General features: G+C 41.1%; 1 protein-coding gene and 1 pseudogene across 1 annotated transcript in view; one reads left to right on the top strand and one right to left on the bottom strand.

Moving 5' to 3' along the window:
• The window catches only part of CDH18 (cadherin 18), a 445884-nt gene that overhangs the window by 67775 nt on the left and 365675 nt on the right, over positions 1 to 12434 (top strand). The window lies entirely within an intron of this gene.
• LOC102570142 (jerky protein homolog) lies at positions 1608 to 4635 on the bottom strand (annotated as a pseudogene).

Here is a 12434-nt window from a genome sequence, read left to right as displayed (position 1 = left end):
TGTAACTTGCAGCAGTGTATAGTTACTTTCTGAGGGGGACCTATCAATGAATAGAAAGACTTGGACCTGTATAGTTCTGTCACATGGCACATGCAATGTTGGAAATGTCATATGTCTTCACCCTACATACTATTTATATTGTATGAAATGTACCTCTCTGAAAAGAACGTTTACACCTCTAAATAGTGTATAGGTCTTCAGTCTGTTCCCTCACGAAGATGAAACGAACTGTTTTATATCAAGAAAAGGTTTGGTGGGAATACAACAAGAGGTACCTAACAGATAAATCTGAGCAGCCCACCTAATTCTCATTAAGTTTGTCAGTCATCCTAATCCTACTAACTACATGCAGGACAAGAGATAGCATCATTTTGCAGAAGAGGCAATAGTAGGGCTTGTGTATCTTACGTTTCACGTGGTTGTTTTGTGGCATGTGAAAGTTTAGGGAGCTCTTACAAAATTTACTTGTTCAGTATGATTCACTACATTCTTTGCTCTTTACTCACACTGGTAAGTGCATGCATAGTCCTGTCAGCAACGAGATAAATCCTTTGGAAGAATACTTGCTGACTTCAGTGAAGTCTGGATTTCAGCTGAGGTGCTCAATCTGTCTGGTTTTAAGGAAGGAGCCAATTCCAACATTAATTGCATCGGGATTATGTGTGTTGGACTAAAGTACTACAGCATAGTAATAAGAAGTGTAAATCAGTCTCTACTCAGTTTAAATTTTTCTCCAGAAATCATCACAATAGTGCTATGATCAGTAACTATAGATTTGCAGTTAAATACGTGTTTAAAAAAAGTTTGCACCCAATAGGTCCACAGTTAAGGCACACACTCTAGACAAGCTATGCTTTTTATTTTTTCTAAGAGCCATGTGTTTGTAATGCTAACTCATAATAATCCTGTAAAAAAGGATTTTAAAACTTGGGTCTGCCTTCAGTTTAGAATTAAGCAAGTAGAAGTTTTTGTGGATGGAGCTTTTGATGGAGTTCCTTGTCTTGTGTGAGGATAAAATTGGAAGTTTGCTCATGGTAAAATACATAACACCAAAAAAAATTAAAATAAAATCAGTCTCAGATTCCAAATGATATCTCCAGGATAAAATAATCTTAAATCTAAAGCAGTAGGACAAAGAAGTCAGCTATTGCAGTGTGCTGAATAGATATTAGACCCATCCCAGGTGAGAGGTTCCAAAAAGAAATAAGCAGAGGTAGGATTCTTCACAGGTTGTGTACTACATTGATTACTCAGAATGTAATGCTCAGTGTTGAAATATTCCTTCCACTTCCTCATTCAAATACCAGAGCTCTGATATTGCTAATACAGTAAAAGCTCTGTTATCTGGCATCCATGGGGAGTGGGGGGTGCCAGTTAACCAAATATGGTGGTTATCTGAGAGTTATACTTATGGCTTTTTTCAAGAAAGAAACTAAGCCTACATATTAACTATGATATAAGAACTTTAATATAACATTTTAATATTACATTATAAGAATTTGAATATAACATTTTAACTATGAAAATACAACTTTTAACATTTTAACTATGATATAAGATAATATATAATAATGATATAATAATATAGTAAATAGTATACTACACTATTATTGCCCCTCAGCTGCTTCTGAAAACACCATGGAATCAGAGGTTGCCTCAGAAAGTGGCTCTGCTTCGGAGTGTGGCTCTTCTTGAGGATCATCAACATCAACACTAATATCTGATCCTTGACACAAGCTGCCTGGATTCTTGACACAAGCTGCAGAAGCTCTTTGAAGCAACCTGCGGATGTCCATCAGCCTGCAAGTCAGTTGACTTTTTTTCAGGAAATTGTTAGGAACAACATGAAGTTGCATCACTTCCTGAACAGAATAAGACTTCTGCTCAGCAAATTTCAAGAACGTTTCCAGACATTGTGCAGCAGTAGCCCAAGCCATTTTAGTTTCTTCATTGTGGTCTTCTTCTGATGCTTGTTCAGGTGCAGTAGATCTCTCAGGATGCACAACCTTTTCTATAATTTCAGCATCAGTGAGGGTTTGTGCAACATCAAAGTCTTGATAAATGTTTACCCAGTCTTCAAGTTCAGTATCTTTGAGTTTAGTGAGTGGGTTAGTGGGGTCAGCATTTTGAAGGACATCAAGAATCGCTTTTAATTATTCTTTTTTCTGTCTTGCATGGAAACCTGAAAATTCTTCTTCATCAGAAGATCCCTCTGCAAACATCACTGCTGCCCACAATTTCCTCCAAGCTTTCCTTAAAGTTGTATTCTTCACAGCACACCAGGCACATGCCACATTGAAAATTGCATCCTTAATGGTGTACTGCGACTGAAATTCTTGGAGACTGCCTTCATAGTTGAGTAGCTTCTTCATAAAATCTCTTCTGTAGATGGATTTCATGTTTTTGATAATTCCCTGATCCATAGGCTGTATGAGTGAGGTGACATTTGCAGGCCAGAAGATGGTAAAAATATTTCCAGACACTAACTCTGCTTCAGGAGGGTGAGCTCAACAGTTATCTGAAATCAGAATAACTTTTGTGTCTACTGACTTTCCAAGTTCCTTCAGATGCTCTTTCACTGCTGGTACAAAGACATGGTGCAAAAATATTTCCTTGTCCATCCATGCATTAGGTTGTGCCTTGTACTCAACAGGTAGATGAACAACACTCTTGAATGCTCTTGGTTGCCTGAATTTTCCCACCACTTGCAGCTTGATTCTATGTGTGCCCACTGCATTTACACAGATAAGCACAGTCAGGCGGTCCTTGCTCTGCTTCAAACCAGCTGCACCAACCTCACCTGCACCAGCCAGGGTAGAAGTTGGCAAACAACACCAAAAAAGGCCAGTTTCATTAGCGCTTTAGATCTGCTCTGGGGTTACACCATGCTCCACAAGCAATTTCTGGAAAAATGCACAATATCTTTCAGCAGCTTTGTGATTAGCAGATTTTTTTTTCTCCAGACACATCAAGCCTTCTGATGCCATGGCGAAGTTTGAAGCAAGACAACCGTCCATCTGAAAAAATGCAGGTCTCGATCATTCCCATTTGTTGATAAAAATCTTTTGCTTTTTCAATCAACATTGGGCCAGAAATTGGAGCTCCCTCCAAACCTTTTAAGGCAAACCATTCATACAATAGTTGTCTAATTGTTCCAATTTTGGTTTGTGCAAAGTACGGCATTACTCATTTGCTTTACTTGTCTCAGAATTCATCATGAGCTGAAGTAACTGTGCCCTCTGTGCCTTGATGTCATAGATCATAGACAAGCCAACATTGAATTCCTGCATCAACCTGTTCCTGTTTTCTCCTTTTCCAGGTGCTTAATGATGTCCAATTTCTGTGTAATAGTCTAAAGAACAGGCTTTCGTTCTGTTCTCTGCTTGTTGATGGAGTATTGGTAGTCATAGTTGCAGGATGGGTGAGATAGTCAGTAATAAAGTCACAGCACAAGTACAAGCACAAGCTCAATGTGTTCACCATGCAGTCACAATGGCAGATAGCAGATGAGACTGCTGCTAGTGACACTGCTTGGCAGTGTCTCGAATGACAAGATGTCATCTATGACAGATGCCAGTTAATATAGAATTCCGGATGGTAAAGTGACACATAACGCAGCTTTTACTGTACATAGGTATGTCTGGTGTGCTTGGAGTCAAAATTGTTTGTTATGTATGATTTTAGGATCCTTGACTAACTATGCCATTATATTAGTTTCCCTACTCTATCTGCCCTGTAATGTGCTTACGAATTTCCTGGTTGGTTTATTATTGGTGTCGTAAATTCCATTACTACATCTCAAGTTCCATATTGTCTCATAGAAATTTGCTTAGGGGAAGCACTGAGGCTGGGATTTTCAGTGAAATGTAAAATATATAAATTCTATTGAGATTCAGTAAAGTTTATATGCTTGTTTCCTTGAGGCTTCTGTGAAAATTCTAATCTGAATAAGCACTGATTGGAGAAAACAGTACTTAATCTGAGAACATTAAAAAATTCATTTACTTTGCTTTTAATTGGGATGCTTTACTGCGTCATTTAAAAAAAATGCTGTTTCCATGGTTATTCAAAGAAAGGATATGGTGTTGTTTTCACTTAAAAAGAAAAAGATTGATAAAGATAATTTTAAAAAGTAGCTTCCTTTATCTATAGTTCTGAAATATATGAAAAATGAGAGAAAAAAATCCTAGGTACAGCCAGTGAGACCTTTTTTTAGTGTGATGAAGAGATGAGTGAGAATCAAGATGACTTTAGACTGAGACACTGAAGGTAGGTAGGTTGGAATATTAGTAAAGTTCCCCCTCCCCTTCTCCCCTGCCCACACCAACATTCACTGAGACATTACATTGAGTACTGTATGTTCCAAAATAGTCTATGAACATTTGAATCAGGAGTGAAGCAAGAGATGGTTTTGTTTCAGGTTGTTTTTCGCACTTTCTACTGTTGGTGACACACTGGTATTTTGCAAATCTGAGCAAAAGAGCACTGACTTTAAAGTCATGCAACTTCTCAGAAGTAATAGCAATAAAAAGATACTATCCATCCAAAAATGGAAGGTCCAACTCCTAAATTCCTGACTTAAGTGAAATTATGCTCATTTGCATTAGCTGATGTTCTCACCAAAATTTTTGTCATTATTACCAATGTCCTTTTGACATACTATTTCACTTACTAAGCTATTTCTTAAATACCTTGTATCTTAGATTCATAAATTGTTAGGAGCTGGAAGGGACCTTGTAGATCGTTGGGTCCAGTTCCCCTGCCCTAGGCAGGAAAAGACAACCGGGGTCAAGTGACCCCAGCGAGGTGACTGTTCAGTTTCCTCCAGTGTCTTATATTTCTTGGTTGATGCTTGGTTTTTATTTGTCTCTTTTTCCCATTTTTATGGGGATCTTTGGGAAGAATAATGGTAAGATAAAAATGACATAAGAATATGATTAATGTGTTTCTGTGTAGCTTGGGCTCACACACTGCCAAGACAATTTATACTTGGGGGAAACCTTAGTGACAAAAATAATCTAGATGGGAAAAATAAGATGCACACTGCTGAGTTGCAGCGCTATCCAGTAGACAGTCTTGCAAATTATAACCCGATTGATATTTTTGTGACTGTTGTTTCTCAACGTGTCCTTTTTCACTTTTTTTCTAAAAAATAAAATAAAATAAAGCCAATTAAAAGTAAAAACAAAACAAACAAACAAACAAACCCTTCAAGATTTCTAGGGATTGGATCACAGCACCCCCCCCCCCCCCAAAAAAAAAAATTGCATGTAAATAATGTTTATACTTTCTGGTCAGGTAATCCAAGGTAAAAGAAAAGTAATTTGAAGTAGAAGAAAGTCTCCCCCCTGAGGAATAAAGTAATTGATTAAACAAAAATTTAGTAATTGAGGTCTTTTGCTATTGTACACGTTCTATGAATCAATGTGAATAAAAGGGAAATTTGAAGGAGAATTGAACTGACTAGAGTTCTATCTCTATGTTTCTTTTGAATGAAGCTGTTAAAGGCTGCTAGATAGATAGATTCATAGATGTTAGGGTTGGAAGGGACCTCAAGATCATCAAGTCCGACCCCCTGCATAAGCAGGAAAGAGTGCTGGGTCTAGATGACCCCAGCTAGATGCTCATCTAACCTCCTCTTGAAGACCCCCAGGGTAGGGGAGAGCACCACCTCCCTTGGGAGCCCGTTCCAGACCTTGGCCACTCGAACTGTGAAGAAGTTCTTCCTAATGTCTAGTCTAAATCTGCTCTCTGCTAGCTTGTGGCCATTGTTTCTTGTAACCCCCGGGGGCGCCTTGGTGAATAAATACTCACCAATTCCCTTCTATGCCCCAGTGATGAACTTATGCCCCCGTGATGAAGTTAATGCCCCTGTGATGAACTTATGTGTGTGCTGCTATTTCCTCAGGTGGCCCTGGATTCCCTTGTACCCCTTCCTGCCATGCCTTGATGTTGAATAGTTTGGGAAGGTTGCCTTACTCTCAAGCATGTGTTGTGGCTTTACAGTCAGGCATCACTGCCTTGTCCTTATCCTCCTCGCTGCCCCTAGTTGGATCCAGGCCCCCTTCCAGGGTGTGCACCTTGCTGCCTGCAAGGTTGATGCATCTCCTGGCCAACAGTCCTACTTGTCCCTTCTGGGTCTCAAGCCAAAACCAGAATCCATGACTCCACAGGTCATGAATCCAAATCTCAGGTAAGTCTGTGAGCTATCAGCCTTTGCTGCCCTGGCAGGTCCCAGACCTTAAAACAAGCACACCTGACCCACTGAGGGCCAATTACAGCAGTGCCTTTATTTTTTCAGTTCTCTGCTATACAGCATGTATATATCACTTTGTATAGCCTTGCTCATTCTACTGGTCATTAACAACAGATAATTTTTCTTTTAACAAACTGTCCAGCTCTTTGGGCCAGCAAAGAAAGTCCCCAACATAAAACTTTGCCCCTTTGGGCCTCAAAGAGAACAATGACAAAAAATCCATGCATCTTACTGTTACACTAATCCATGCATCTTCACCTCTGGTTCCTGTGCACTCCAGGGCCTTGCTGGTGTCTCCTCTCTTGTCCTCAAGGGCAGTCCTTTGTGACTTCCCTGCCAGGCCTCTCCTCTCTCCTCACTGGTGGCTGGGGTCCCTCTTTTATGTCTCTGGGTCCTTTCCCCATAACTTATCCTGAATGCTTAGACCTGCACAGCAGGTCCTTGTTAACAGAATTAAGTCTTTAGGAGAGTACAGCTTGGCCCCAACTGCATCTTTTCACCCTTCTGTCCCTAAAAGTCCTTCCCTTAAGGGGACCTATCTTTGCAGTCATTTCCTGTGGCCTCTGCCCAGTAACAGGGGTGGAACCCACAGTTGCACATGCACACAGTGACCTCTCTGCAGACTAAGAGTTCATGATTCCAGTTCAGATTTTGGAAACACTCAAGTTTTCATTCTTTTAAAAGAAAGAAAGAATTAACTTAGAGGCCAAAACACCTATTGCTGTGAGATTTCTCTGTCTTGATTCCACTGTGTGGTTTACCACCGGTACAGAACTTAAGCTAGTGAAAGCCAGACTGGGTTGGTCCTGGGAGGAAAATGTGAAGGGGCTCTACCAAGGTTGTAGGAAGAGGTGTAAGTGATCATGGTGGTGATATTCTACCTTTTGTGTCAATACTAAATTAGTTTTCTAGCTAGGTTTTAGGGCTTGATCTTGCAAGGAAAGACTTGCGTGGTTAAAGTTAAGCATATATGGAAGTGTTTTGTTGGCAGGTTCAAGCCCTTACATAGCACCTTATTGCTAGGGGTGTGCAAAGCTTCGGTTGCTGATTTCAATTCAGAGGAGATCCAGAGGCCGAATCTCTGAATCTGAATTGAATTGGGAGACCAATAAAAAACGTTCAAATCAATCTGAAGCCACTGAATTGATTTGTAAAAGATTTGGAGGAGATTTGGGCAGTCCCTGCTTGCAACCATAGGCAGCTGAACCTGGACTCTGTGCCAGTAAGTAGGGGGCGGGGGGGGGTGGGACTATAGGAGGGGGGAAGGAACCATCCTCTGCCTGCTCTGTCAGCTCCCCTGAGCACCCCCCCGACTCTTATCCGTTCTTCCAGCCCCGTCAATGGCTGCCCCACCCAGCCCCAGCATCCCAGCACTTTGGAGGGATGGGAGGGAAGCTCCACACTCACTGGCTGCTGAAGCAGTCATTGGGGCTTCTGGGGGCTCATGGCAGAGCCCACCCCCATACAGCGCAGGGCAGTGGAGGGCACTGGGGATCGCCCCCCCCCTCGCCACCTGGCAGGAGCCAGTGAGTGCAGCACTTATTTTTTTTTTTTTTTTTTAAGTGTTGGGATGTTAGGGCTGGGCAGGGCATCCATTGACAGGGCTGGGACAGTGGGCAGGGGATGGGCCCTGTTCAATTCAGCCGCAGCCAAATCTCCAAATCAGATTTGACCAAATCTATTCAGGACAGTGATTCGAATCACTGAATCCGAATTAGCCGAATCAACCAAATCCATCCCCCAAATTGACTGAATCCGAAGTGAATACTATTTGCTTCACACAGGCCTACTTATTGCTGTGAATTATAAAGTTGGTAACAAAGGTCTGTGGTGTCTAGTAATTATTGATAGTCTCATGCAACCTGATATCAAATTACAGTAAAATCTCCACTATCTGGCATTTAAATAACCGGAATACTTCAGTAACCAGAATTTCCGGCCTGCCAGATGTGGAAAGGGGGTGGGGAAAGCTCACATATGGCTGCCTCTGCTGCCACCCACGACCCTGTGCTGTCACCGCTCTGCATGCGGCTGCCGCTACACATGCCCCTGCCCTCCTGCTTTTTTGGCCAGATGTCAGAGGTAGGCAGGGGAAAGCTCACATGTGATGGCTGTGGTGCCACCACTCTGCACTGCCACTGCTCCGCTACTACTCTGCGCTGCACCCTGCAGCTTCCACCACTCTGCCCCTGCCCCATAGCTCCACATTATCTGAAAACCATACTGGGTTATCAAGTCTGAGCTGCACTACAAAGCCATACCAGAGGCTGTATCCTCACTGGTTTTGCACTTACTTTGCAGTGCAGGTAAGGTACTAGAACTGTAGGAGGCATATCCTGTTGTTTTTAACACCAAAATAAAGAATGGTATTTCTCAGATTATTTCCTAATGAATTGTGAGCAATTTTGTATGTCCCGATAAATTGCAGGGGGCAATCATACAAAGGCATCAGAGAACTATCAGCACTCGATTTAGCCTGCATCATGACTACAAAATGTATGAATATAAGCAGCCCTTGGAATTTAGCCTATATCAAGGAGTAGGTCACTGACAACACTACCACATTTGTATGAGAGAGATTTTTTTCTTTGTATATGTGGGAGCTGTGGCAAGGGACATTCACATTGTCCATATCATGATGGACATTATTCACTAACATGTACATATGTTGTAGAAATTAAGTGGTGTGCACATTTTATTATATGGAACTGCATTCTGTATGCTGTGGATCAGTGTTGTATAAGCATAAATAGTAGGGATGCAATATGTATTGATGTGTACATGAATTAATTCCTGTGTATATGTAGAAATGCTACATCGTATGTTATGTATTTGTGATACGTAGCTTTGAACAGGGGCTGGACAGGATGATTTCACCTGGCCCCTTCCAGGCCTACTTTGCTATGAAAGCAGCCAACAACCTTTTCATCAGAAGTATTGCCCCGGAGGTGGGGCAGTGCTAGGACCCAGCCATTGCCATGGCTGCTTTTCTCTGCTGTTCTTCTCTCCGCCACCTCTATTGCTGAGCCATAGAGCAGCATGGGCAAAACTCCTGCTGCTGAACACTGACAAATCCCTTGCTTTATGGGTTAGATCCAATGGCTCCATGGGCTGAAGTTGGCCTGCAGGCCACAGGTTGCAGATCCTTGGACTATACCATGTTTTTATGTGCATCTGTGCAGGTGAGTGTGTGGGTATAGACTCTCTCTGTCTCTCTCTCACTCTCTTTCACACACACATTGAAAAAAAACAATATTTCTGATAAATTTGAAAGCAGTTCTTGTGTTTCTGATCTATCTTTAATAAGAGTGTTCCAATATTTAAAAGAGGGAAACAAACATATGAAATATCCAATAGAGCTAATTTTTTTGCTGACATAAAACTGGCTCATCTACATGGAAGTCAGTCTTGTCATAGGTTGACTTTAGTGGAGTTGTGCCATTTTACACCAGTGGAGAATTTGGCCCCAAATTACCAATAAATATAAAATCGTGCAAAGAATACATATCAGTTTTTACTAGGTGAATAGAGATTAATCACAGACTAAATATTTCATGATTTATTGGTGGAATTTAAAAGGTTTTTTTTCCCCCCTGACAGAATATAGTCCTGACCGCAATGCACTTATAATATCAGCAAGTATTTTGAAATAGTCTCTTGATAGACTTATCAATTAGAATAGCACTATCTATCACCTCTTGTATCTTTTAAAAATGTCAATTATCTTTTTAATATGAAGTTCATATGAATGTCATGAATTTGTCACAGCTTCTCTGAGTAAGTTAGTAACACAGTAGCTAGAAACATATGAGAAAGTTTACTTGGAATTCTCTAGAGATTTGCAGTGGACATACTCATTGTATTCATCTCAGAAATGGTAGCTTCTTCTTTTAATAATACAGAAATCACAGGTTTTTCATGGTGATGTCTTAAAATAGATAACCTAGTTATCTGGATGGTGGGAACCCTTCAGCACAGCAAATATCTTTTAAAATAAGATATTTTTTGAAAATCTATTCAGCTAGTTTAGTTGGCCCCCAGGATCAAAAGTTCAGGAAAATGCTTGATGCATGTATTCATCTCTATTTCAAAGTAACAATACAAATACTTATTGCTAAAAAGAGATGTAATGTGCTCCAAAGTAACAAAATAGAAACATAGAAACATCAATAGTGATGTTTAGACCTGCATTTTCTCAGGCTGTTCAGGCAACCATACATTAGGTTTGTTTTTAATTATCAAAGATCTTTTTAAGATACTGTAGGTAGCTCAAATATTTCTGTCTTTATAACAGACATTACTCATTAAAAAAATCCTGTTTTAAATAATATCCCCCCTAAAGTTTTCATTGTTTAGTTTTTCCATGGGCATACAACTCCTTCCTGTGTTCCCAGTTTCCCAAAATTGTATGTGTACACACACACACACACACACACACACACACACACACACACACACACACACACACACCTTCTCTTTCTGCATCTCTCTCTCTTGAATGTGCTCACCTGCCTACCAAAAATGCATAAAATCTAAATTAACTATATTAATATGGTAGCAAAAGGAAGCAGTTTAGATTTAGAAGATGCCCAAATTAAGGTAATCTGTGCAACCTTAGTTCGACTACCATGTATGCATGTGTTCTGATGCAGGTTTTTTGTTCTGAGGTTACATATTAATTGTTCTGCAGGAGCTCTTCCTCATTTGGCACAGAGAACAGACGTTGTTCAGTTAATGAGCGTCTACTGAATATTTTGTAATTGTTCGGTGTGTGGCCCCATGCAAGTTATTATTGTAAGTTATCAGTGTGCCATTTGAGCATTTTATTGTGGCAGTGTAGCTGGGAAGAGGGGAAACAGGCCCACTCGCACCCTCTCCCTTATCTGTGATGTGTCCCGGATCCACCTGGACTATGATTCCCTCTTGGAGCTGAGCAATCTGGACTGGGGCTGTTCCCCACTTATGGCCATGCCAGAGGGGCCAATTTGGCTGGGAGCAGGTGGCAGAGATGATTGTTGGCATGGTCAGGTTCCCGGTTTGGGGGTGAGGCCAGAAAGCCATTCCAGCTATAATGCCGAGCAGCTGGCTGATTACTGCAGGCCCAGTTGTTACTTCAGCAGAGACTATGAACCCCAGCTGTGTGGGGGAGGTGAGCCCCGGTTGGAGAAGGGATCCAGCTGGAGCCCCTAGAACTGAGGCATGGCAGGGATCAGATGGAAGAGAATGTGGAACAGCAGACAGGTGACAAGCAGCTGAGCTGCTCACCTTTTTGCTGTATTTATTCAAAACAGACTGCTAGGTATCCCTGGGGCAAAGCCCAGCACCTTCAGCTGTACAGCTGGGCGCAAATGGGGTTTGGCTTGACACTGAGTGACTGCAGATCCCTTATGAGGTTCTGAGATTTTATGACACATATACAAACAGAGGTTTGAGGTGGGAATGTAGGGGCTAGAAAAGCTCTCATTTATGCCCCTAAGGCCTCATGGCTGATCCAGAGGGTTTAGCTGTATAAGAACCTGGTGGTGTCAGTTACTTTTCCCTTCAAGGGTTAGACTGCTCCTAGACTGAAAATTACCTTCTGAAATGTTCCATCAAAGTCACTGAAGGAAAGACTGAGTGAGGGCACTAACTGTGAGGAGGGAAATACACTGAGGCCACCCTATTAAGGACATGGATATCCCAGGCCACTGAGACCATACTCAGCCACAATGGGAAGTCAGCTATGGCTTGGTAAATCTAAAAAAAAATAAAAATAAAAAAGTTTTTTTTTTTTATTAAAAAAATCTATCACAACAGCCTTGTTAGCTGAATGTTTTTTTTCTATTCCTCTTATTGATTGGGGATCAGTTCACAAGTAGACACCAATTTTTAGTGTCCAATTTTTATCTGATTTTTTTTTTAACTGCTTTGTATTATGTAGTACTTCCTATTTTGAGCTCCTTTGAACTTCAGTGATAGATTAGAGTGCTCACTGTGTCTGCAAATATGACCTTATATAACATAATTTATGACCCACTATGAAATGGTTATGTATGATAGGTCTGCCATCCTTTAGCAGGAACCAACTGTTACTGTCTGGCGCGGAATCCTGTTCTCTGCTTATCCCTCTCTCTGGGACTACATTAAATTGCCTAAACAAGACCAAATTTTGTCCTCCTGTAGTCCTCTGCCTCAATCA

This window comes from Alligator mississippiensis, chromosome 5 (genome assembly GCF_030867095.1).
Source record: "Alligator mississippiensis isolate rAllMis1 chromosome 5, rAllMis1, whole genome shotgun sequence".
Classification (NCBI taxonomy): Eukaryota; Metazoa; Chordata; order Crocodylia; family Alligatoridae; genus Alligator; species Alligator mississippiensis.
The sequence above is the reverse complement of the archived record's forward strand: the minus strand, read 5'-3'. Positions and strand labels throughout refer to the sequence as shown.